The sequence below is a fragment of the Balaenoptera physalus genome, assembly GCF_965194825.1.
Source record: "Balaenoptera physalus genome assembly, chromosome: 21".
NCBI lineage: Eukaryota > Metazoa > Chordata > Mammalia > Artiodactyla > Balaenopteridae > Balaenoptera > Balaenoptera physalus.
Window position 1 is genome coordinate 30,691,123 of NC_138902.1, and position 26,198 is coordinate 30,717,320.

The following is a 26,198-nucleotide window of genomic DNA, read 5'->3' on the forward strand; positions in this document are numbered from 1 at the left end:
AGTCCTGCCATACCCCTCCTGTACCCCACACGGGCAGGACCTCGGTCATCAGAATACCATCACCCGGATCCCTGCATCATGTCGAGGGGGCCTGTGAAGTCCCCAATGTGGGAGGGATCTGGCAGCTCCTCATTTTCCTCTACCTTCTAGAAAACCCTCTCTCCCCACCCCTTCCCATGGTAAGAGCACATTCCAACATGGAAGCAGAAGATCGAGCCTCCTCAGAGGATGGGGGAAGGAGCACTGGGTCAAGGAGGCATGATCTGGAATTCCCTCTGATAAGCCGAATAGCTAGAGAGTTTGGAGTGGGCTGATGTGTCTGCAGTTCTAGGTCCAGGCCAATGCTTGAAGACACGTTTGGATTTTTGTACCTATGGCCTTCTGTGAATGGAACTCCCCCGACCTTAAAAATGTCAATATAATGATCAATTTCAGACTTTCCCTGTAGTATGTTACATATGAAAGTAGGGATCTGCCTCATTGAATAGCACCAGGCGCCAAGACGTCCCCGGACACTCATGAATGTGAGTGCACCTCCCCCGCGGTCCCCCTTACTCCGGTCTAGCCTTGTCCTTCCTTCTCCTCCATGTGTCTCTCCATTCTCCTTTCCTTGTCAGTGTTGTTTCTTTATGTGATTATTATGAAAATCCAAATTATAGTTTGAAGTGCCATTTATTGTATTTAGTAAACAATTTTATGTTACTTATTCTTGGTTGCTAATTTTTAAAGGTCAGTAAATAACAGTATGAATTAAGTATTTTTTATGTTTTGATAGCCCATAACTGCTTTTCCTTTTGTATGAGCCTTGTCAAAGACAAGTTTTCTCCAATTCTGCACGAAAGTCCCTCCGATTTTTCAGGAAAGGAGGGAGCAGGCAGGGAGGAGCCTGCGGGGAGCCGTAGGGTAAGGTCCAGTCGTGGGCCTGCCCTTTACGAGGATGTAAGTGCTGGCATGTGACTTAACATCTTTCAACCACAGGTTTGGGACCAGAAAAATGAGGCTCTTATGCCAAGATCACAGGCCCATTAGTTCTAGTACATGAAATAATTCATGCAAAGTACCCACAGCAGTGCCTAGCACATAACTGGCTCTCAGTAAATGACAACTATGCTGTCAATAAAATTCTCCTGGGATGAAAGAGAAATGGGGATCTACCAGAGATCTTGACATAATAAAGCTCGACTGGGCCCAGAGCAAAAATTACATAATATAAGAATGAATTTCCACAATAGATAATTTAAAACTTCTAAATATAAAACCCACCAGACTTTCAATGATCACATATTTCCTAAACTTGAAGTTTAATTTAAAACTCAAAGAAACTTCTAGAAGAGTCTAACAACACGCTACTGTATCTTCTGGTCTTGACTGAATTATATCACACTAAGGCAAACTATGCAGAGTATTAACTGCCAACACAATATTAGGATAGAACGAGGGAGATCACCATTTTTAAAGATCCTAATTCCAAGGAAGAGCCATCCTGCCATTAACTAAGCTAACAGAGAAGAATTTTAATTAATCCTACAATCCTAAAGTACTTGCTTCAGAATGTATTATACGGACGTTTGCCAATAGATTTACTTGCTTAATTTTGTTTTTCTTGAGCTGATCTAAAATTAATCTTCAGGTCATGTGGTGTTGAGCTTTGTGATCTGCAAGGTTAGTTAGGAATGTAAAATAACCGTAAGTATTCTTATAAATAATAATATTAGCTACCATTCCCTGAATGCATACTGTGTCGGGCAGCTTGCCAAATTCTTTAAATACCTCACATTGACTGTACACAAAAACACTCTGATGAGGGTATTATTCTCATTTTACGGAAGAGGAAACTGGCTCTGAGAAGTTAAACATCTTGTACTGGGTCACACTTGTGGGGAAGGTAGAAATCAAACTTGGGTCGGCCAGATTCCAAGCCCTGTGCTCTAACATTTTTCTGCTTCTTTGTGGAAACTTCTGATTAGCAACACCACCCCCCCCAAATGTTATAACTCGCATGTTATCCTTCTCTATATTTTTCTTTGTGGACGCTATGGAAACATTTATTTACAAGACTACACCAAGTGTCTTTATTCTCAAAGACCAGAAACAACGCAACAATAGAGGTATGGAGGAAAAAAAAAATCTATGAGGCCAATAATGATTATTTCTTTGCGGTGAGATTGCAAATGATTTTTCTTTTCTTCTTTTGCTTGTCCATATTTTCTAAATCAACTTCCAGTTTTGAAACTTTCAAAATAAGGAGGTGCATATAGGTGAGGACCAAAGGAAATTCGTGGGGCACCAATTCTGATGTTCTAAACATCAGAATTAGATGTTTAGACATCTAATTCTGAAGCTACAATGCTAAGCAATAGGAATGAAAAACAAAACGAAACGAATCTCTGGATATAAATATTTTATCAATTCCCTTTTATTGTCATAATTCACCTCCACTTTAATTTGGGAGGTTATTTGGAATATGTCCCACTGGAAAATTGATCACTGCCATCTTGATTTTCTGTGCTCAGTGTCAGTGGGCCTGTTTACTGGCAGTGATGGTTTTACCTCTGGATTAAGAATGATTAGTTCTACTTTGGAACCAAATACATTTCAACTGGAGTTCGAAAAGAATTAAGAATAATTCCCTTTGTCACACACACGTGGCTATGTACACGTGGAACAATTTCCCTTTGTTAACCATGGCACTGTGATCTAAAGAAGAAGGTGGCCACTTTGAGAGCATGTACTTTGGGGGAAAACAATCTTGTCTTCTTCACATTTTTAAGATAGTACATAGTATGATAGATAGCCTGTAAGAGTCCTAACCTGTATGACAAATTACATTTCACAGGTAAGTCCTAACACACTAGGTGAAATAGATTATCCAGAGCATTTAAAATAAGAAAAATAAGGGGGAAAAAACAATTCAAAAGATCATATCCAAAACACTTATTGTTCAATATACATTACATGACCTGCCTTGCCTGACTTGGTTCTCCCATTATTCCATCATTCACTTTTCATTGGCATTAAGTAAGCTTTTTCTATGAATTAGGCACTGTACTATATGAAGAAAACAGAAGGTCTTGCCCTTGTGGAGCTTATAGGCTTGAGGTCTATTTATACTTTGTATATGAGGCTGAATGGCTCAATTCATGAATGTATGAGCCTGTACAAACAAAACATATGATGATATGAAATGTGGAAAAGTTTTTTCTTAAATACTTACTGTATTCATAAATATATTTCCCAGTTGTTTTTCTAATATAGGTGGTGAATTTATGCATACCATTGGATGATAATTAAATGGGGCATTAGCAAACTATACTCATTCTAATTTAAATAGATATCATTTTTTAAGTTGCATTGAAAATAAGCATACTTTTCAGAATTTTTCTTAGAAAAATCTTTAAAGCTGTTTATGAAAAATGCCATTTTAATAAGCATCATTAAAAGCAGCACATTGCTATGCTTTTAAATCACATTGACACCGTTTATTGCTTTTCCCCACACTCATGGTTTTCAACTCAATGTTCAAACTTTTTCAGAGGACAGACATTATGAAATATTTATAACCAAGCACCAAAATCAGCTCTTCTTTCCATTTGTGTGATGTGAAAGAGGAAAGCAATTTCAATGATACAGAATCAATGCTGAGTTACAAAAGTCATTCATTTCAGGAAAATGTGATCAGGGAATCTTGAGTTCTGCCCTAAATTAATAAAGTCGGTTGTTAAGTGATAAAAGCATTTTAGAGTATTTATCTGTGAAATGAGAAATGCTTTCTACCCGCCCAAGGGACTATTGTAAGAATATGGAAGTTAACATTCTTGACCTTAAAATGTTAAAGTTTCTCAGTATAGAGGTTCCTTAAAAAACTAAAAATAGAGCTACCATATGATCCAGCAATCCCACTCCTGGACATATATCTGGAAAAGACAAAAACTCTCATTGTAAAAGGTACTTGTATCCCAACGTTCACAGCAGCACTAATTACAATAGCCAAGACATAGAAGCAACCTGAGTGTCCATCAACAGATGAACGGATAAAGAAGATGAGGTACATATATACACAGTGGATTACTACTCAGCCATAAAAAAAGTGAAATATTGCCATTTGCAGCAACATGGATGGACCTAGAGATTATCATCCTGAGTGAAGTAAGACAGAGAAAGACAAATATTACATGATATCACTTATATGTGGAATCTAAAAAATAATACAAATGAATTTATTTACAAAACAGAAACAGACTCACAGATATAGAAAACAAACTTATGGTTACCAAAGGGGAAAGAGAGGAGGGAGGGATAAATCAGGAGTGTGGGATCAACAGATACACACTACCATCTATTAAATAGACAGACAACAAGGATTTACTGTATAGCACAGGAACTATATTCAATATCTTGTAATAACCTATGATAGAAAAGAATCTGTATATATATATATCATATATATATAAAACTGAATCACTTTGCTGTATACCTGAAACTAACACAATACTGTAAATCAACTATACTTCAATTTTTAAAAATGTTCAAGTTTCTTTTACATGAAGAACCACCTGTAAGTGTGACTGGCTATGCAGATAAATGGAGTGAAATATGAGTCCATAGATTTCTTGGTTCTTTTGAGGTGGAGACCATTCCAATTTTAGAGCTACGCAGCTACTCAGGTATCTTATTATAATTCCCGAAGTTTATAGCCCTTATCCACTTGGGGGAAGCCATTAGTACATATCCAACAGATGAAATGACAAAGATACATTTATTTTACTTGTAGAGCCAGTGATTATCATGTAAGTGAGAATCAGGAATGTTTTAGTATAAATGTGTCTTTGTGTACGAGTGTGGGCACTAATCAGTACGTGTTAATAGACTGATTTACTCACTTCATTGTTCTTGTGTTTTATATCTTAGCCCAATGCTAGTTCCTCTCAGAACAAAGTTAACAAAACCACTGAAGCAGTGACTGGAGATAAGTAGTAGGAAATAAGACCTTGAACCTCCTGCCTCCTGAAGTGTGTGAAACTAGAGCCATGTTTCATCAGCCTAGAAATTAGCAAGGACTGTTCGTAAACCTTTTAATCACTGTACGGATATTGTTTTTGGTCGAAACAGAAATGGCAAACACAGCCCTTGAGGCACTGCTCACTTTGATTTGGAAACAGTGTAAGAATTTATATGAATTTATATGTACATGAAGAAACTTGAAACTCAAAACTTCTAAATATACTAAGACAGTGAGAGGATGGTTGAGAAGCAAGAATAGCAGCAACATTACATAAACATTCCTCCCCTTGTATGTTTTCAAGATCCTTTAGTATTTAGAAAGGAGATTTATGAACTATTGCATTAAAAATCAAGACAATGTCAATGTTATGTCTGTCTTGAATGATTCTGTTGTAAGAAACTAATATATTCTGAAGGCACCACACAAATTTATCCTTCTATAAATAGATCTATTTATATAACTATATTAATATATCAATTATAATTATAAATGTAATTTATCACTGATCTGATACATTATATTTTGACAAATAGTCAAATTATTATGACTGTATTTTGAATAATTTCTGCATGAAACATGAAGGCTCTGATAACTTTGTATTCAATTAAAATCCAGATAAGATGAGCTACTGTGAATGAGAATGAGTTCTCCATGGAGATGGTTAGTAGAAGGTGGGCAGTACCATTTCCTATGAACAGTGAAAGTACCTAATAATCATCTCAGGGCAGCACAAAAGCGAGCTTTAAAAATGAACCTTAACTTAACCTTATTGTAAATAGTGCTGCAATGAACATTGGGGTGCATGTCACAGATGTAGAAAACGAACTTATGGTTACCAGGGGATAAGGGGGGGAGGGATAAATTGGGAGATTGGGATTGACATATACACACTACTATGTATAAAATAGATAACTAATAAGAACCTGCTGTATACCACAGGGGACTCTACTCAATACTCTGTAATGGCCTATATGGGAAAAGAATCTAAAAAAAAGAGTGGATATGTGTATATGTATAACTGATTCACTTTGCTATATACCTGAAACTAACACAACATTTACATCAACTACACTCCAATAAAAAAAAATTTTTTTTAAAGACCTTAAACTGAATTTTGAGGATACAAGGGGGAAAATAAGAGCAATATTATGTTAACTGGAAGAATAAAATCATCACAACAAAGATGACTTAACCTGGTCTAAATCCGTACGTCAACCCTAACCCCAAAGAATAATTGGAGCCCACAGCCCGGGGGTGCTCTGACACTTGGGAATCAGGTATTCACCAGCTCGTGTTCTTCAGTTTGTAGGCTGTGGTGTTTGTTACTACTTGAAATTTCCAGCACCTTTGTGGTTACCCAAAATAGAACATGGTGCAGAAGTCCAGTTTGGAGTCTCAAAGGTGTGTTCAAATGTGCGCAAGTCTTTTATTTTTTTTTTGAATTTTATTTATTTTTTTATACAGCAGGTTCTTATTAGTCATCCATTTTATACACTTCAGTGTATACATGTCACGCGCAAGTCTTTTGAAAAGAGGCCAAGTGGATAGATCTTAATCAGGAACAAGAAAACAGAGTTCACGTTACAGAATGGTAGAGCCACTGCAACTTATAGCTCAGGTTTGGTTTGGCCACAGGTGATGGGCACTGTTTGTTAAGGCCTTTCCAATTCCTTCTTCTCTTACCCAGCGTTGTATATGCAAATCTAAAGGCAACCTGAATTTAGCTCTCTTTATCTGTCTTTGCAGGTAGGATTCATTACAGAGTATAATTGCAAAACTGGGCAAATAAGTGTACCCTAATGTAATGCTATAAAATGAACTCAGGGTTCCATTTTTTAGAAGAGTTTTACTAACCAAGCCCTGCACTAATAAAAATAATTTCTTACTGAGAATTATCTCACTTTTGAGTCATTTTTCTAATGATCTTAAATGGTATTATTCTCCTTTGATAATTTATTGATTCCAAGATCACTTTATTCTACTTGCGTGTGTCTGACTATACCTCAATTAAAATATACCTAATACTGAACTTGGAAGCTCCAAATTTTACTTCTTTTCTCTTTAGGATATAGTCTATTAACTTCTTTCCACCACTGAATCCCCTCTTACTAGAATTATTGCAAACCTCATCTTCTCTACTGTTGATGTCTATTTCCTTTTATCTCTAAAAACCTCTTTTGGTTGCAGTTGAAGCCATCACCTGATACTTTAATGAGTCTACTATTGTGGGTAGCATTCACCTCTAATTTAGTTCATCGGGGGTTGAACACAAGTTTCTATGAAAGCTGCTCCCAGGCAAAAGAAAAGTAGCAAAAGTCAGTGATGGAGTAGCCCTGGCACTCGTGGTACTGACTGACAGGACCCAGTGGGAATTCTCATCCCAACTTAGATCTAGAATCTGCTGCTGATGCTGTTTATGCCCTTTCAGCCCCGCTGGGATAGAGTGTCTCAGACCCTGATCCTAGTGATTTTCTATAAAGTGATCCTCTAAATCCCAATTTTCAAAATATAAAGGGGATGAGTAGGTAGGTTTTACAATGTTCTTTCCAGTTATGATTCAAGGTTAAATGAAAGATAAAAACTATGGGAAGCCAAAACTGGTGCCCCAAATCTGCTGACTATACCGTTGCCGAGGATATGTGTGTTGTAGCAGAGACCTAGGATAAGGCCAATACATAGAGCCCGCCTCTCCAGGATCAGTGTGACTGGATGTAGGCATCAGACTTCTGAGTCCCCACGGTGGAGACACTCAGTGTAGGGAAGAGAAAATGTGGGAGAGGGCGGGGGGAATCAAAGAGAAATCAGAAGATCTGAGTTATACATAAAAACTCCTATGACTCGAAGAAATCAGACAACAACTCACAGAAATCATGGACTAAGGTCATTACCAACTTTCTACAAAGGAAGAAAATATAGGTGAGATATAGAAATAGCCTTATTTAAAGATGCTATTTACAATCCCCCTCAGGTAGCATAATGATCACTGTGACAATCCTTCTCTGTTCCTTAGAGCTTATCTTTCCCTTCCAAATGTGTGAGGGAAAGGTTGCCTTTTATTTACTTTTTACTTAAATCTCTTCCCCAGAACAGAAGTTCGATTGGTCAATGCCTGTCTCTCTCAGCTCTTTCACTTAAACAAGTCAAGCCTTCTGTGTATTATTGTGGTCGTTTCAGTTTCTCATGCAGGGTATCCCCGCCTGGTTTCATTAGATAGTCACTCAGTACATTCTAGGGACCGGACACTGTGCTGGGAACAGACGATACTTGTGTTTTTAAAGGGAAGCCTGTTCTCAAGGAGCCTACAGTCTAGTAGGAAAGTAACAGCAAACAGCAACAACAATACGTCAAACATCCTTCCACAACAGGTGCTTAACTAACTGGTTTTCACACAGTCTCATCTCATCCTCTCAAAAGGCTCCCCAAAAGGTAGGGGATATTGTCTGCAGTTTACAGATAAGAAAATCAAGGCTCAGACAGATTGAGTAACTTGCTAAAAGTGACAGGGCTTGTCACTAGGCAAGCTAAGCCTGATTCCAAACCTTGATTCTTTTTTCTTGCAATGTAATTATTGCTATAATAGAGGTACTTATACTTCAATTATCACTCATCAGAACTGTAGTCAATGGATATAAGTTAGTATATGTTTGTTTTTAGCAAAGATGGATAGAATTATAACTCTGTTCCTCCCACCTGCTAAGGGAATGATAGACGCTCACAGGGACTTACAAAGTCAATTATTTTTTGCTTCTTCTGGGTTATTCCTCAAACTCAAGACATCCCTAGCCTTGAATATTTTCTCAAAGTCACTTTTTCTGTAACAAGGACAAACTCCATCATTCAATTTAGATTTTGAAAGCTTGGTAAACTACATTGAAATGACCCTGTTCAAAGTTTTCCGAACAATGCTCTGGCAATGTCCACTGAGAACAGGATAAACAATGGGTTCCTGTTTTGTATTTCCTGTATATTATTATGATATTCTTATTTCTCTTGATATCACTGATCATTAAATGTCAGTTTTAGAAAAAAGAGCCAACTACTTGACTATATTTATTTAAAGCCAAAAAGATTCAAATGCTGCAGCTCCAAGGGCTTCAAACATATCAGCTCTTTTTTTCACTGCAATTTTCAATCCATTAGGAAATGATAAGGGGCCTGAAACTGAACGCAGCAACTCTTGTGAGGGCTGATTGTTGATATCCAGAAGTACTTTCAGAACTTCCGAAACTATTTTGTACATGATATCTTTTTTTTTTAATATTTATTTATTTATTTGGCTGTGCTAGGTCTTAGTTGCCACGTGTGGGATCTTTTAGTTGTGGCACGTGGGATCTAGTTCCCCGACCAGGAATTGAACCCCGGCCCCCTGCATTGAGGGCGTGGAGTTTTAGCCACTGGACCACCAGGGAAGTCCCATGTACATGACATCTTAATAGCCGGCCTAATTGTCTTCTGCTATCTTTCAGACAGCCTGATGTGAGAAAGTTGTCCTTAGATGGTTGTGTCATGTATGTTTATAGCTTCAAGGAACAGATTACCTTTAACCAGGTGAGGGGTTGGTTTCCCTGAAGCAACGAGAAGCCCAGGGTGGGTTCAACTCTGCCTCAGCAGGTGCCTCCCAGAAGGGCATCTGCGTTTCCATCAGCCTAGAGGAGCAAATGCCAGGTTAAAAGGCAAAGGGCAGAACGGCCTTCTCCTCAGGAGGTTCTGTGTTATTATCGCGCGTGTGAAATGTCTTGCCTGTAGCCTATCAGCCTGAACAAACTGCAAGGGAATCTGAGAGGGTAAGTTTTAAAATAGACATGGTACCAGGAGTCTGTAGCAAAGTTGAAAGCAAAAATGGATCCTGCATAGGTAGAAAACCGTGTCTGCCAGGACTGTGTTACATGATTTATTTTAAAGAGTAATGAGTCTGGAAATAATGAGTCTGGAAATAGTAAAATAAAATGTATCAGAGGGAAACTTCATTCAAAAATGACCCTGAAAGAAACCCTTGCTGAGAAAAAGAGGAAACTCACTAGAAGGTAAAAATGTGAGCATTTACTTTGACTCAGAGGTCCATTCCCCACCCCTCTGCCTAAACACAAACTACCCACTGCTGCAGGCAGGAGAGGCCCTCTAGCACCTTCCTCTGGAGACCAGGCCAGTCCTGGCTCAGCCTGGAGTCTGAACAGTGATTTTCTCCCTTCTTTGTAAAATTGAGATATCATTACTTATTTCTTGACGTTTCTAACATGCCTCTCCCATACCATCTTATTTCTTGTGCTTCCTTTCTGTTAATAAGACTATTGTTGCTATTTTTAGGAGGTTGACCTTGCTGGTTAGACCGTTCCCACCCAAACTTTTCTATATCTGGCACTGAGGTAAACAGAAGAGGTTGCTAATAGCCAGAGGCGACTGGTCCAGAAGCTCCAGCTGCCCCAGGTATGGCCTGGTCAGGTGACAACGGAAGGGATAATATTGCAGCAACATCTGTAACCCACTTGGGACACATCAACAGGTCACAGAAGGAGGTAGGAAGGTCTGGATTAGAGGACAGATAACACAGAAAATATTAACATGTTCAATATCTGAAGGTTGCCATTTCTAACCTGCATTCATTTTAGGAAGATGTTTTTCTTATGCACTTGATATAACGAATCTGTAGTTCCTTCTAACCCTTGAATGCTGGTCAACTCTTCCTTTTTTATTCTTCACTCATATTTCATCTCTGTGAGTTTCAAGAAAACTTTTCTAACATTTTGTGTATTACTTATGTATGACTGTCCTTGCAAAATTAACTTTTGTGGCCATAGTAACGATGGAAATGTGCCATGCATTGTTGGGTTAGTTAGTTTGTTTTTTAAATGCCTCAGAAAAGATACTTTTCATGCTGTGCTTTGATGACTTCAAAGTGTTTTACAAATGTATGAAAAGAATATACAAAACAGTACATCTTCAAACATGCTTAGGCCATAACCAACGTCCCTGTGCCCATGGTAGAAGAAAGCGTTACACAGCCTCTTCCCAGGCAACAGGGCGAAGACCAGCCTCCAGTCTCTGACTCTGCTCTGTAGCCCAGGCCACCCAAAGCTCTCCTTTCCTCTCCTTTGCCAGAGAACAAGATCACAAATCTCCCAGTTCTCAATGGCTACTCATTCCTTGTGTGTTTATAACTAATGCACTGTATGGACATGAGGAAGGGTTTCAAGTCACAGGAATGACAATGGCCTGAGCAGGCAGGGTTGTTGGTGTGATACTTCATGTCCGTCTGCCTGTCTGTCTGCTCACCACGTACCATAAACAACATCAGGTATGGCTTGTAGGGAGCCAGGTGGTTACAACTGTCTAGCAATATACAGACAAATATGTCATTCTCTCCAGCAACCCTAATCAAAAGAAATTTTGATCAGGGACCCCAAGTGAGTGATTAATACACCCTAATGGAGTATTACATGGCTCTGAAAAAGGTCTGGAGAGATGATGCGAGAATGCAGGTAACTTGATTTATTTCAAGCCTATTTTAGAAGATAAATGCAAATTATTAAGATAATAGAATATATTATATCCTGAGGGGGAAAACAAGTGCTATCTGATACTTCAAAAAGCTTTTAAATTAAATACATAACTACAAAGCAATACAGTTCAGAGAATCCTCTTGGTTGGAAACAGCTGCTTAATTAGCATACAGAGTTTTTGCTTTTTACAAGATACTTTCATTTTACAAATTCTCGTTAATATACAACAAAAATGCCATTGTGTGTTGCTTAATGCCTTGAGCAGGACTTATTTAATCAAATGCACACTGAGCCCTTCCTCTGTGCAAGGCGCAGATACAACACACACGTCCGGGGTACGATGAGAAGGGGAAATCAGAGGAGACATACATGAACCAATCACTCAAGCAAATGCAACGTCTGATGTTGGAGGGAATGTGAGGAATGTGATTCTTCAAGAGTTAAAAACAGTATAATTTGAAGTCAGGGAGCCTGATTCTTCCAGCTCTGTTTTTCTTTCTCAAGATTGCTTTGGCTATTCAGGGTCTTTTGTGTTTCCATACAGATTGTGAAACTTTTTGTTCTAGTTCTGTGAAAAAATGTCATTGGTAGTTTGATAGGGATTGCATTGAATTTGTAGATTGCTTTGGATAGTAGAGTCATTTTCACAATATTGATTCTTCTAATCCGAGAACATGGTATATCTCTCCATCTTTTTAGGTCCTCTATTAACGCATATATGTGGAATCTAGAAAAATGGTACAGATGAACCTATTTTCAGGGCAGAAATAGAGACGCAGACATAGAGAACAGACATGTGGACATGGGGGCTGGGGGAAGAGGAGGGTGGGATGAATTGGGAGATTAGGATTGACATATATGCACTACCGTGAGTAAGATAGATAGCTAGTGGGAACATGCTATAAAGCACAGGAAGCTCAGCTTGGTGTTCTGTGACGACCTAGATGGGTGGGATGGGGGGAGGTGGGAGGGAGGTCCAAGAGGGAGGGGATATATGTACACATATAGCTGATTCACTTCTTGTACAGCAGAAACTAACACAACATTGTAAAGCAATAATACTCCAAAAACAAAACAAAACAAAAAAGCTTGACCTTGGCTGGAGCAGGGAAACCCTTCCTGAGGAAAAGGCACTTCAGCTGAGGGCTGAAGGGTGCACGAATCCACTGCTGAGCAGGGCAGGCGGCCGGCAAGAGGGAATAACGCACGCACAGGCCCTGACCATGGCCCATCCCAGGAACTGAGAGAAGACCAGAGAACCTGGAAGAAATGGAGCTAGAAGGAGGGTAGGAGATGTGGGTGGAGATGTGAGAAGATAGCAGGTTGTGCAGAGCCTTAAATAGGCCCCTTTACGAAGGTTTATCTTAACGATTTTTCTACCATATGCAGCAACTGTTGCATATGCTCAATTTCAATGGCATATAAATATCAAGAAAAGCTTAGTCATGGTTATATAAAACAGCAGAGGCACTTGCTAAATACATATAGAGTTCAGACAGTAAGATTAAAAACAGTAAGGTTTTAACTAGAAAAGTGAGTTGTAACAAAGGTTTTAAGAAGTTATTTCTATAGAATCTCTTTAATCGTTCCTTCAGACTCTCACCTTATTTGGTAAAATTCAGTCCCAGATTGCATAATGGCACATGAGATGGCAAATCACCTCCTAAAACACATTCGCTTCACATCGGTAAGCAGGAAGCAGAAATAAGTGGACATACGATTTGACAACTTTAGATGTAGATTATGGGGGCAAGGGGGAACGGCCAAATGGAATCTCTGTTAAGTCCAAGCAAAAGTTGAGATGTTAGAGTTAGGAAGGGGTTTATAGCTCAATTCTTCTCCCTCCCTTTCAGGGCACGAGTGCAGAGGGCTTGCGTGACTGGTCTGAAACCACTCACCTCTTGGGCTTGGGTTTCCCCACTCAGTGCATTTATTCACTGTTCCGCATGTGTAACACTGAGGTTCCTGGAGATGGCCCTGCTGACACTTACTAAGGGCATGATGTTTCCAAGCGTCACCAGTTTTGTTGAGCATGCTTCACTCTGTTTCATGTGGTCTAAGCAGACAAGTGTAAAAGATGTCAGTACACTTAATCTAGCCTTCATTTTGCATTCAACATGCCAGACTTTGGGGGTCTATCCCTTCCTTTGATCAGCGTTATCTGATGTCTATCGTCTCTATAGTATGAGAATCTGACTGCCCTTTTGGTACATCTTTGAAACTCATGCCACCGTTTCAGATGGTCGTGCTGCCTCTCCCTAAGCACTGAAATATTTGACTAAGAGAATGACGCATTGTCCTCCTGGAATATTAGACAATGCTACCCAACTGACATGGCCACGAAAACCTTCAAACATTTATACTGCAACTCACTTTTCAAAGGACTTCAGAGGGGAAAAAAAATGTAACCTAGAAAACAATATTCATGGGAAAACTACATTCACTTCCTTCCTACTGAGATCCTCTCAATTAATAGGAAGTGATGAGGAATCAAATGAGAATTCAGAGTTCTCTTGGGAAAAAAATTTAAACAGCTCTCAAAGAAGCCCTCAAAATACATGTACTCAAGAACCCATGCACATAAAAGGCCCTAGAAATCATCATGGTATCTGAAAACAAATTACTACATTTGGCCATATATACTAACCTGCCCAGTTAGATTCTACTATATTTTAATTATTTAACCAATAATAGCATTTACAACGTGCCAGACTTTTCTACATTCCTTTCAAATGACAGCTATTCTAATCCTCACAACAGCCCACTGAGATAAGTCCTATTTAAAGAGGAGGAAACAGAGACACAGGGAAGTGAAGTAACTGGCCCAAAGTCACACGGAAGTGGCAGGACCGGGATTCAAACCCAGACACACTGGCTCCAGACTCTCTGCCGTTAAGCATTACACATATTTTAAAGTTTTCTGAAACAACCAACCAACCTGTGAGACATAAAGCTACAAATGGTCGCTGCATACAGAACTGGGAGTTTTAAATATTACCAGTGTGGGTCTGCATTCTCTCTTACAATGAGGATTTTATTTTCAGGAAGCCCTTTGAGCCCACAAGGCTTTGGTGCCACCTGAAAAAGTGAGAAGTCATTTGGCAAACTGGTGAGATCATTCAAAATAGTGTGCTCACTTAAGGGTGGGGCAGAGGATCCAGAAGCCTCTCTACTCTAAGATACCAATCTTTCTCATGGTTCTAACAAGTGGAGTGTTATCTGAGTTAATAAGATCCTTTCTTGAGACATAAATACCCTCTAGCATGGTTTGTTCTACATCAACTGTGCCTTAGCTACATTGTTTTAATTAGACAAATACTTAGCGGAAAACAATCTCAGTTTTTCTTGTGTGCTATGGAGGGAGAGAAGGAAATGTACAGCTAGACTGACTTCCAACATTTCCATCCGTTTTTCCCCCTCTCCATCTCAGAAAGATTATTCTTGCTCGAGCCTCCGAAACCAATCCTGCCCTTTTGGAGAGTTTAAGAACCTCAGTGAACATGGCGGCCGGTCCCGCTCATGCCTCGCACAAGGGTTCTTGTAACTAGGCCCTTATCTTAGTCTTTGGAGCCTGCATCTCTGCCGGCAAACTTGCCAAGTGTTCTAATTCCTCCAAGAATTAGTTGTTGACCCATGGACCACTCTTTTAAGTAGCATGGATCGAGACCAGTGGTTCGCCAAGTGTGGTCAAGAATCACTGGGGACTTGTTAGAGATCAGAATTTCAGGCCCCTTCCCAGACATACTCAGTCAGAAACGAGGGGTAGGACCCAGCATTCTGTGATTTGACGAGCCTTCCAGGAGACTCTGATGCTCGCTACAGTTTGAGAACCATTGGCCTAGATGGCACTGCCCAATAAAAATAGAATGCAAGCCACATTTGTACATTTAAAAGGTTCTGGCATTTTAAAAAGTAAAAAGAAACAGGTAAAATTCACTTTAACAAATTATCCTATTTAACCCAATATGTCTGAAATACCATTTCAATATATGATCAACAGTCTCTTTTTCATACTAAGTCTTCAAAGTCTGGTGTACATTTTGCACTTATATGACATCTCAGTTCTGACGAACCACATGTTAAGTGCTCAACAGCCATATGTATCCACCATATTGGATAGCCAAGCTCTAGACTTACAGTGATAATAGCATTAACTTTCATGCTTTCTATGCATCAGGCATTGCTTAGTTAAGCATTTTGTGTGCACCATCATGTAATCCCTCCCACAACTCTGTGGACTGGTACTGTTATTATCCCTATCTTATACAGGAGAAGGGTTATGCCAAAGCCCTATTTAGTGCTTCACCAATATAAGAAGTCCAACTCTAATATAAGCATTTTCTAATGATTTTAAATCAATTTATTTGTAAAAACAAAAAAAGAGAGAAAGAATATAAATAAAATCATTAACAGTAGTACAGTTGGTACAATTGCTAAGGCATTAATAACTTATAAAAGTCATAGTGGTTGTGAAAGTAGGAAAGTCCAAATTTACTGTCTTCTAACCTTTAAAACTATGCCTCAATCTGCACTCTTCTGTCACATCAAATCTGTCAAAAGGTGCTTATGGACAGGCTGTCTGGACAGTCAGGATCTTTGGGGAACAAAGGAGACCTGGGTGAGTCACCTGGCAGTGTAGGACTCATCCTAAATGGGGAGCTAGCAGGGTCATAACCTGTTCATTCAAGTGCAGATTGACATAAAATGATTAATAATAGTTAAACAGGAGGCAATGGGCTTCTCTCAGTATTGGTGTGAAAAGCAGGCAGTTTGGAATTTAAAAATTATGTTTGACTTAGTACTCAAATAGTTAATCTTTATCTGTTCTCTTCCATAGTTTCTCAAGGAAGGCCAATTTTAAAATGTATTTTCCTTTTCATTATAAACTACTATAAGGAGGAAAAAGTAAAAACAATTAAAAATTTTTTTTCTGAGGCTAGGCTTCCATTTTTTTTGCCAGAATTACCATTTATCATTTTGACCAAGTAAAGTAAATATCCGATATTAAACTGACAGTTATTTAAGACTTATTAAAATGGGACCGGTTAAAATAAATGAACAGAAAAATGCATTATTCTACAGAGATCTTTTTAAAAACCCTGCTGCATATTTTTTAAATAAGGTTAATCTTATTTTAAAATTTTGATTACATATTTCAAACGTAAGTTATAATTTTTTTAATTTAAATATCTGTGTAGTCTTAACATAAGCATATCATTCCGAAAGATTTCACTATTTTACCGTAGTAGTTGAAATGGCAGTCGTGTAACTTTTTTTAAAAACATATCATGCATAGTCTTCAGTATTTTCTTTCTTTTTTCTTCCAGTTTTATTGAGATATAATTGACATACAATACTGTATAAGTCAAGGTGTACAGCATAATCATTTGATTTACGTACATTATGACGACCACAATAAGTTTTGTGAACATCAATCATCTCATATAGATACAAAATTAAAGAAATAGGGGAAAAAATGTTTTTCTTATGATGAAAACTTTTAGGATTTACTTTCTTAACAACTTTCATATATAAAATACTGCATTGTTAATTATATTTATCATGCTGTACATTACATCCCTAGTACTTACTTTTAACTGGAAGTTTGTACCTTTTGACTGCCTTCACTCAATTATCTTTCCTCCAACCCCTGTCTCTAGTAACCACAAATCTGACCTCTTTTTCTATGAGTTTGCTTGTTTGTTTGTTTTTGGAGTATAATTGACCCACAACACAATGTTAGTTCCTGTTACCCGGCATAATGTAACAGGATTTCACATTTCTATACATTTCAAAATGATCACTACAATAAGTCTAGTTGCCATCTGTCACCATACCAAGATATGACATAGTTATTGACTGTATAGATTCCCCACACTGTACATTTCATACCTGTGACTCATTTATTTTGCAACTGGAAGTCCGTACCTCTTATTCTCCCTCACCTATTTCTTTCCTCAGTATTTTCTCTAATCAGTGGCAAGGAAAGAGTTGAATTTGATCTGAGCCTCTGGTAAGCAACCTTCATAATATTAACTATAAAATATATCAAGGTGGTTTGTATACTGGTCTAAGATCAGAGAATCTTCTTTCACCTCTCCACGGTACTTCCTGACTGTGCAAGCCTTCTCTTTGTTATGAAGAAAAGGGAATTCAGAGGATTCAGGGATTTCATCTATGTAGAATAAAGGCTTTTATAAAAAATACTTAAGTGTTTCCTTGGTAGGAAGTAGCTAATTTTCCTTCTTAGGGGTGTTGCAAAAGGCATAATGAAGCAATGGAAGTCAGGAGTCAGTCTGATGACGCATCTCTTCCTTCAGTCAGAGTAGAAAGAGATCTCCATCTGCAGTTGCTATGGTTTGAACAGCCTGTGGAAAAGAAGCTGTAAAAGTCTATAGCAAAGTCCGTCCTTATTCTTGCTGTGTTTGGGTGCTGTAAGCCTTCTGAGGCAAAGACATTGTTAATTTTGTCCACTATTGTATTCTCAGAGTTCTTGGCAGATAGTAGACTCAGTACTTGCCACAAAAATATTTGTTGAATGAATGAATGAATACAATTTGTAGATCTTAATTCATCATTCTACAAACAAAATGAAAGCTCAGAGTTTGCCAGTCATCGTTGGTGACCCAATCTGAAATATTTCTTCGTTGGCCTTTGGAGGGAGAGTCAGGGGACGGGTGCCTGTCTGCGTCTTGTCACTGAATGGACCCCAATCTCTGCCAACAGATAAGAAATGTCAACAGCTTAACCCAGTAGCTGTCAAAAATAGCATAGTTGATGAAACTGGAAATTTGGGTGTGGGCTAGAAATAAACCATTTGTCTTCAGTCTTAAGAAGGATAGGATGATAACAGCTATTCCTCCCAGAGAGATCTAAAGTATTTTTAAAGAGCCATATAAGCAAGCAAGGAACTATCGGAAGAAAAGTCTTTCCTCTCAATAAGGCATAAATAGAACATCTTATTTTCAACAAACCAGGTAGATCATTTTGAAAACGTGAGGATTATGGCAAAGCACTATGTTTCTTTAAGACTTCAGTTGAAATGTTTTATTGTGTTTTGTTTTCAATCGCGCTGGCAGTTTTCCTCAAAATGTAAATGAATATTTGCACAGTGAAGCAAGTGGTTGTGGGTTTCCTGGTTTGTGTCCCGCCCCCCTTCCCCGGAGGGGGGCTGTGGCGATTCGGCAAGGTTTTTTCATCCCTTGCAGACAACCCCGGCTGCTGTTAATGCTGAAAATAGCTCAAACGCTCTCAGAACAGTAGCACCACCCAGCAGCTGGGATTCTTTCCGTCTCTCATTTGCCTTCTCTCTTGCCTTTTTTTTCCTTCAGACACTTGGGTTGGACTTAATCTTAAACCTCTGGAGTTCAAGACCTTTTAAAAAAGGGCTAAATAAACAATCTCCACGTGTAAAAGGCCAATGACTCCTACCTCTCTTCAGAGCAACTGTTGAACCCGGCTGCCTGTAGGTAAGATTTTTCTTTAATTCTGGAGTGATGTTATTGGTTTATGATATGTTTATGACTAATGTTTTTTAAATAACTTGTTAACCGGGAGAATAAACTGGGGTGCTGAACGATTTCCAGGTAAATACGGTGTTCCAGGATACAGGAGTAGCATCTGTGCATTTCTGTGGCTGTAATTTTAAACTGTGCTGAACGCACTCTGTCATGTTGACCTGCAGTACAGACCCGCCTGTGATTGAGCTGCAGCAGAACGCTAATTAAGCCTCATTGCCAGAGTCGTCCAGAGCCTTGCAGACATCCTAATTTTCCTGTTTAGACGGCTTACTTATTTTTAACTTTCTAAGGGCATTTTTTTTAAGGAAAAAGATGCAACTACCTGAGGAAAGGAGATATATTAGTAATTATTTTAAGGACAAGGAGATAGCTCTACCTTAGTACCTTCTTTCATCACTGTGCTGTTCATTACTAGCGTAGAATGAGAACAGTTTTTATTTGTTTGTTTTGTTTTTTTGTATACTCCTAGCACAATTTGGTGACTCGGTTTTGAGAATTCCTTAACTAGCTGACTGTCTTCGGCTAGCAGGTTTCTCCAATGTGACAATATAATATTTTGGAGAGTTTTCTGTGCCTCCCCCTCCCCTACCTTATGCTTGGTCTTGACATTCTGCAAAGTACTTTGATCTGTGGACTTTAACTTCAAACACAGCATTTACTTTCGTTATGAGTATTTACTATGTTCAGTAAAAAGTCTTTTTTTTTTTTTTTTGGTTTAACGCTTTTATATTATTTCCTTTGAATAATCTATTGGGCTTTGGTTTTCTCTCACTGATATGTGTTAGGTTTTATTAGTACAGGGACCCCCAACTGAGAGGCCAAGACTATTTTATGGCAAGTTTCTCTGACCATTATAGACTTTATGATAGCTCTCTGTTCCCCTCCAAGCAGATGTCTAAAATCAAGCAGCAAATGATGGTGCACAGACCAGATTCTATCAACCCCTCACTTGAGTGCCTCCAAATTACCATGTGCCTCGGGGCCTTACTGTTGCTTTTCAACATGGACACTGAAGTCCTTGGAATTTAGAGATTCTTGTTTCCAAAGAAGTTTATTGGTGTCACACCATATGTCAAAAGAAAAATGCATTTTAAACACACATCTTCCGGGTAACTTTTTTTAAAAAAAGAAAGAAAAAGAAGAAAACTTAAAGAGAAAAAAAAGAAAATTAAAAAAAGGAAAACTAGAAAAAAAAAAAAAAAGGAAAAGAAAAATCCTCTGTAGCCAGAAGTGTGTTATGGTAGTGAAACTTCTGCTGAATGAGGGATAAGGAATGAAAAAAACGTATTTCCTAAAATAGGCAGAGTGTAGCGCTTTCTAGCCATTCAGTCAGATTCTTTTATTTGGGAGAAAATTCATGTGTTATTCCATTTGTTTGTCACGCTTTTCTTCTTCACCACAAGCAAAGGATATTTTCAAAGTCCTCAGCCGGATACTGAGTTTGATGTTCCCTGGCAAGCTGTCCCCATGTCCTGGTGAAGGTGAAGAGTGGAGCGAGCCTGACCCTGTCAGGATTCTGTGCAAGTCCCTGACTGTGGGGACTGATACACTGTGCTCCGTGCTCTGCACCTTGCTGACAAGGGAGAAAGCCAGTGGCTGCAGGACTCCTGTTCAGAGGGGTGGAGTAGGGAGTCAGCTATGGGAGACGTCCCTCCAGATTAGGAGCAGACGCAGTACGATCTCTAGAACTGGGAGTAAGATAGTAGGAGAACCTAGAGCTATTCAGTCTAATTTTTTATTTCCAAAAGCTGGACATTTAATTGCTAACTTTCTCCCTTCAGATCTGCATAATATGGAGCTTTTTAATCATCCCATTTCTGTGATGTGTGTACAGTCAAAACTTGAAATCCTCCAGTTATTTTGAGCATACACTTCCCTGCCTTGGGGGGTTCTAGAATACTCTCCTCCTTAATACTAGGAAGGCTTGATTTGGCATTGCTGAGGAGAAATGTATTGCTAAAAGGCAATACAAGTTCATTTGCAGAATCCAAAGGACGAAATGGGTTTGGAACATGATAGAGGCCATTAAATTCTTAGGCAAGCCATTTTTTTCGTGTTCTTTTGGGTTTTTTTGTTTCCCTCTGCCCCTTAATTTTACTCTGAAACTTTGGCTTGTTTGAATGTGAAACTCAAGGAGAAACCTCGTCAAAACCACTGAGTTTCACATAGGTTCCACATGAAAGAAGTATTCTACCCAGCCTTGCTTGAAACTTGGCCCATGTTTTGCCAAAAGTTTCATGAATGTCAGTGAGCCTGGATTTGAAACATAATCCCAAACCAGGTGACTTCTGGCGACTTTGAGGCTGTCCTGTAGAAGTATAGAATCTGTCAAACAAGGACACCCCTTATTTTCATATCTCTGACTAATTTCATGTGTATACACATTTTTCCAATAAACTTCCATTTGTTCTATGATGTTTTAAAGCCAGGTTCAATCCTAATATGAATTTTTATAGCTGTGGGATTGAAGCATTGGCAAATAGAAGTCTGCATTTAAAATTCCAACACAGTCTGATCCAAGTGGTGTGAACATGTTGGTATAATTCAGCTGAGGAAGGAAGTCCCAGGAGAGTCATGGAATGTCTTTCTTTGCTTAAATATACTTCTGTGCTTGTGTGGAACAAAGAGTAACATTTTGTCCAGGTCTATCTGCTTGACAGTATGCCTTTTGTTCGCTCTCCAAAGGTGGTGTCAAATGTATTGGTGGAAAAATAATAAACTTCCAGATATATATTTTTTTGCCTGCTTAACTGATATACTCCTAGGGAACATTGTAAGCATTGAAAAGTTCAGTACTGATACTTGTAATGTAATGTATACTGAGGATAAAGGGGTACTCAGCAGAGTCTATTTTCTTCAGAAAAGCTTTACCTAGAGCTGTCGTGTGACAGTCAAATGGGCCGGGTTGTGAAGGTGTGTGTGTGTGTTTTGAGTGGTTGGAAAGGAAGAGGGGATGTGTAAGCTTTGTTCAGCAAATACGTTACATTTAAACCAAAAACAACTGAGAAGAGGAAGGGGAGAAAGATGAGAGCAGTGGAAATAAGAAGAGGAGACCATCTGAAGCAGAGGAGGACGCATCAGGATGGTTCAGTACTGCCTTCTTTAACTAGGCTTTCTCCTAGAAACGAAAACTCTACCTGCAAAACACCCACACCTGTAATTTTATTTAATACTCAGGATTATCAGAGATAACAGATTGTATTTTTATTTCACCCAGTGCGTAGGTGTTTCACATTCAGTAACTACTTTGATTTCCTGGATCATCTGTCTTAAGGTAGGGTGGTATTACTATTAATACGGGGTTGGTCATGCAGGCATGTGTTCCCAATGTACAGGTGAGGACATGGACCCCCGAAATGGCTGCATCACCCACTTTACATTCCTAGTAAATAGCAAATGGCAGGTTGGCTGTCATGTCAAGAGCTTTCAAAGTGTACCATTCCACCCCACTGCAAAATACAAAGATATAAAACGAGTTAAAAATAATAGCCAAAGGACAGTAAGAAAATGACTGGTCCAAGCAATGAAAGAGCTGTTTTGAATCATAACAACTTCTGACTTTCTGTAATTCACTGAGAGAAAAACGTAAGCAAAAGAGGGATGAGGATTACGGAGAAAGACACACATGCGCCAGTGGTATAATGAACTAAAAGTTATGGCTTGGTTGATTGAAACAGAAGATACAGGTCAGCAAAAAGAATCAGGTTAGTAATGACACAGCTTTAAATAATAATGTGCTCTCTAATGAAAGGTCAATTCAGTATTAGAAAAGATAGAACAGAAACACTAATCTCTTGTTCTGAAGATAAATTTGGGCTTGAAAAAAGAAACTGAATTTAGTTTAATGGAAAAACACATGTACATCATGTGTTTTTAAATGCTGTGTTTTGGCTACTTTGACCCGTTGCAAATCCTGGTTCAAGTACAACTTTGAATTGGTTTAATTCTAGTGGAGCCACTGCTCCTGACATGCATTCAGCTCAGTGGTACTTCTCTCGTTCAATTTTGCAAACCTAAGAAATTTGGTTGGTTTCAAATTTAGCTCCAAGCAGTGTTCAGAAGTTTTGTGTTTGTTTGACCTGACCATTTAAATATTTTAAAACTACACAACACTCAACCTTTAGAACAAATTCTTAATGCTAAAAACATTTAAGAACATAGAAAAAGTTATACATAAGTACATTGTCTGCAAATTTAATGAGCAACCAAATATAGTTAACAATACAGTTTTGATCTAGATCAAAACTATTTTCTATTCCACATTTAGCTGTTTTACTATGAAAGTATTCACTTTTTAAAAAATTGTTATTATACTGAGATTAAAGATCATGGTTAAGAATGGAAAACTGGGAATTCCCTGTCAGTCTGGTAGTTAGGACTCTGCGCTTTCACTGCTGAGGGCCCGGGTTCAATCACTGGTCGGGGAACTAAGATCCTGCAAGCTGCAGGGCATGGCCAAAACAAAAATCCCTGAAAAAAAAAGAAAAAGAAAAAAAAGAACGGAAAACTATCCAGAAACAAATATGGCTGTGTAAATGTGCAGTTAGAAGAGAAACCGCATCCTCGTGGTACCACCAGAGCCAAGTGTTGGAAGGCATGATCTGGCATCTGGTTGACCTTCATGTGCACATCTGTGAATAGTCCAGAACGGTGGGCCTGTACTAAAGGATTCAGCAGGGGAGTGTTGGAGATAAAGGAAGAAGTTTTGTGCTAATTCAAGAAGGATGTTAAATGTCCAACTAAGAGATCCAGGCCTCATTCTGAAGTAAGAAGTGGTCATTATCCCTGACTGTACAGGGCAGTAAAATGATAACTTTGGGGAGAAGTAAATAGTTGACAGAGTATCACTTCTTAGTGGTTGAGTTTAAATAAAAAATCAAATTGCTTTCAATAAAAATCATTTTATAATTTGAAATATAAATTTTAAAAATATTTTTAATTTATTTAATTAAATAAAATAAAGTTTTAAATAAATAAAAACTTATTCTATTTATTTTATTTATAAATTGTGTTAAAATTTGAAATATAAATTGTTTTCTTATAACATGTAAACAATTGTTTACTATAAAAATCAATAATTTACTTTTGTTGGACATAAAATTAAATCATTGAAATTTTCTTTTTATATGAAATAAGATTATTTTCATTCAAGGCAGAATAAAACCAAAAGTAGATGTAAACAAGTTTCTAAACTTTATATTGATATCACAAAAGACTGTGGCTTATGATGAGACTTCTTTTTTTAAAAATTATTCATTTATTTATTTATTTGGCTGCGTTGGGTCTTCATTGTTGCGCTCGGGCTTTCTCTAGTTGCGGCAAGCAGGGGCTGCTCTTCATTGTGGTGTGTGGGCTTCTCATTGCAGTGGCTTCTCTTGTTGCGGAGCACGGGCTCTAGGCACGCGGGCTTCAGTAGCTGTGGCTCGCAGGCTCTAGAGCACAGGCTTAGTAGTTGTGGCGCACGGGCTTAGTTGCTCCCCGGCGTGTGGGGTCTTCCTGGACCAGGGCTCAAACCTATGTCCCCTGCATTGGCAGGCAGATTCTTAACCACTGTGCCACCAGGGAAATCTTGATGAGAGACTTTTAAAAACCAAGTAAAAGACTGAAAAACTGAGTGAAATGGTAAATTCAGTAAGAGACGATTTTTGTAGAAAGAATAATGAAAGTTGATTTTGTAAAAAAAAAACAAGAAAACTGTTTTTTTTAAGATGACTACTGGTCTTCAATATAAAATATAGTTCATTTTAGTTTGTGTTTGAGCTACTTTACTTTAAAAATCAATGGATGAATTTCATATTCCAAAATTAATTTAAAGTTGGCACTTGGGCTTTGTCTCATGTGGTGAGATCCATCACTTAATAGCCACAGTTTGTGTAAAAACTTGTCTGGAAATAAAGTGATAATAGTTATGCTAAGGTGAGAAATTTGATTACAGTGAGATTTTTATCCTCCTTACCATATTTTATCTATTTTGGATATTGAAATTAAACAAAAAGCATTAAGGGTTAAAAATCACTTGTGCCTAAATCATAATTTTATATATTCACTTACATCCTTTTCCTAATCAGTGTTCTAAATGACTATATAAGAGCATACATATAAAAACACTTGACAGAAGATCAGTTTTTATTTCTCAGTGAACATTATAGCTTTGTACATTTAACGCTTGACTGTGCTTATTAATTTAAGAAGAATGATCTTACATATAAATCAAAAAGGAAGGAAATTAGGAGGTTATTAGTAAAACCAAATAGTGTTTTAAGTGATTACAAATAACTCCTTTTTTTTTAAGAATTTTTTTTTTTTTTTGATGTGGACCACTTTTAAAGTCTTTATTGAATTTGTTACAATACTGCTTCTGTTTTATGTTTTGGTTTTTTAGGCTGTGAGGCATGTGGGATCTTAGTTCCCCAACCAGGGATCGAACCCACACCCCCTGCATTGGAAGGCGAAGTCTTAACCACTGGACAGCCAGGGAAGTCCCCCTACAAATAACTACTTTTAATACCCTAAGCATTTTCATATTTACTGAGTGAATATTTTCGTAAGGATCTTTTTCTATTGCTTCAGTCATTTACTTCTTAAAGACTCCCTTCACCATCATATATGAATCATATGGGGCTTGAGGTTTAAGACTTTACAATTGACACAGACTATAGATCAATCTCAATGCAGAAAATATTGATAAAACCCAAAACAACTTTTCAAAATAAAAATTCACAACCAGACACAGGAAAGAATCGCTTTAACCTTAAAAACAAAAAAGCATCAATTAAAAACCTATATCATAAAAGTGCACTGAAAAATATGAAACTCAGATACTGGTTACCTCGGGGGAGTTAGGGAAGATATTTCAATCAGAGGCGTGTATGATAGGCTTTAATTGAATTCATAATGTCTTTTTAAAAATTTTTTTAGTACTCTGTATTTTATTTTATTTTTTTATACAGCAGCTTCTTATTAGTTATTGAATTCATAATATCTTATATTTTAAGATGAATGGTGGGTGCATGGATATTTGTTATATTATTATTTTTATCTTTTGAATGTCTGAGTAAAGACCCGTATCTCCCATGCCTTAAATTTAAGATACATTGTATATACCAGAAAAATTTTAAATACATATCTCAGCTGATAATATTGAAAGACAGTATTAATTTTAAAGCAGAGCAGATTTTC

The 26,198-nt window shown here is 37.9% G+C and overlaps 2 protein-coding genes across 40 annotated transcripts in view; one reads left to right on the forward strand and one right to left on the reverse strand.

Moving 5' to 3' along the window:
- TLR3 (toll like receptor 3) overlaps nucleotides 1-26,198 on the reverse strand; it is a 358,863-nt gene that overhangs the window by 205,491 nt on the left and 127,174 nt on the right. The gene's annotated exons all lie outside the window — the stretch shown is intronic.
- The window catches only part of SORBS2 (sorbin and SH3 domain containing 2), a 202,842-nt gene that overhangs the window by 15,766 nt on the left and 160,878 nt on the right, over nucleotides 1-26,198 (forward strand). For 33 of the 39 annotated variants that reach the window (XM_082444742.1, XM_082444762.1, XM_082444740.1 and 30 more), the window contains exon 2: nucleotides 18,831-18,968. The gene's annotated coding sequence lies outside the window, so the exon portion shown is untranslated. Of the gene's footprint in view, nucleotides 1-13,107; nucleotides 18,477-18,686; nucleotides 18,969-26,198 lie in introns of those variants that run through there. The other 6 variants (XM_082444751.1, XM_082444741.1, XM_082444745.1 and 3 more) reach the window with 3 other exon arrangements.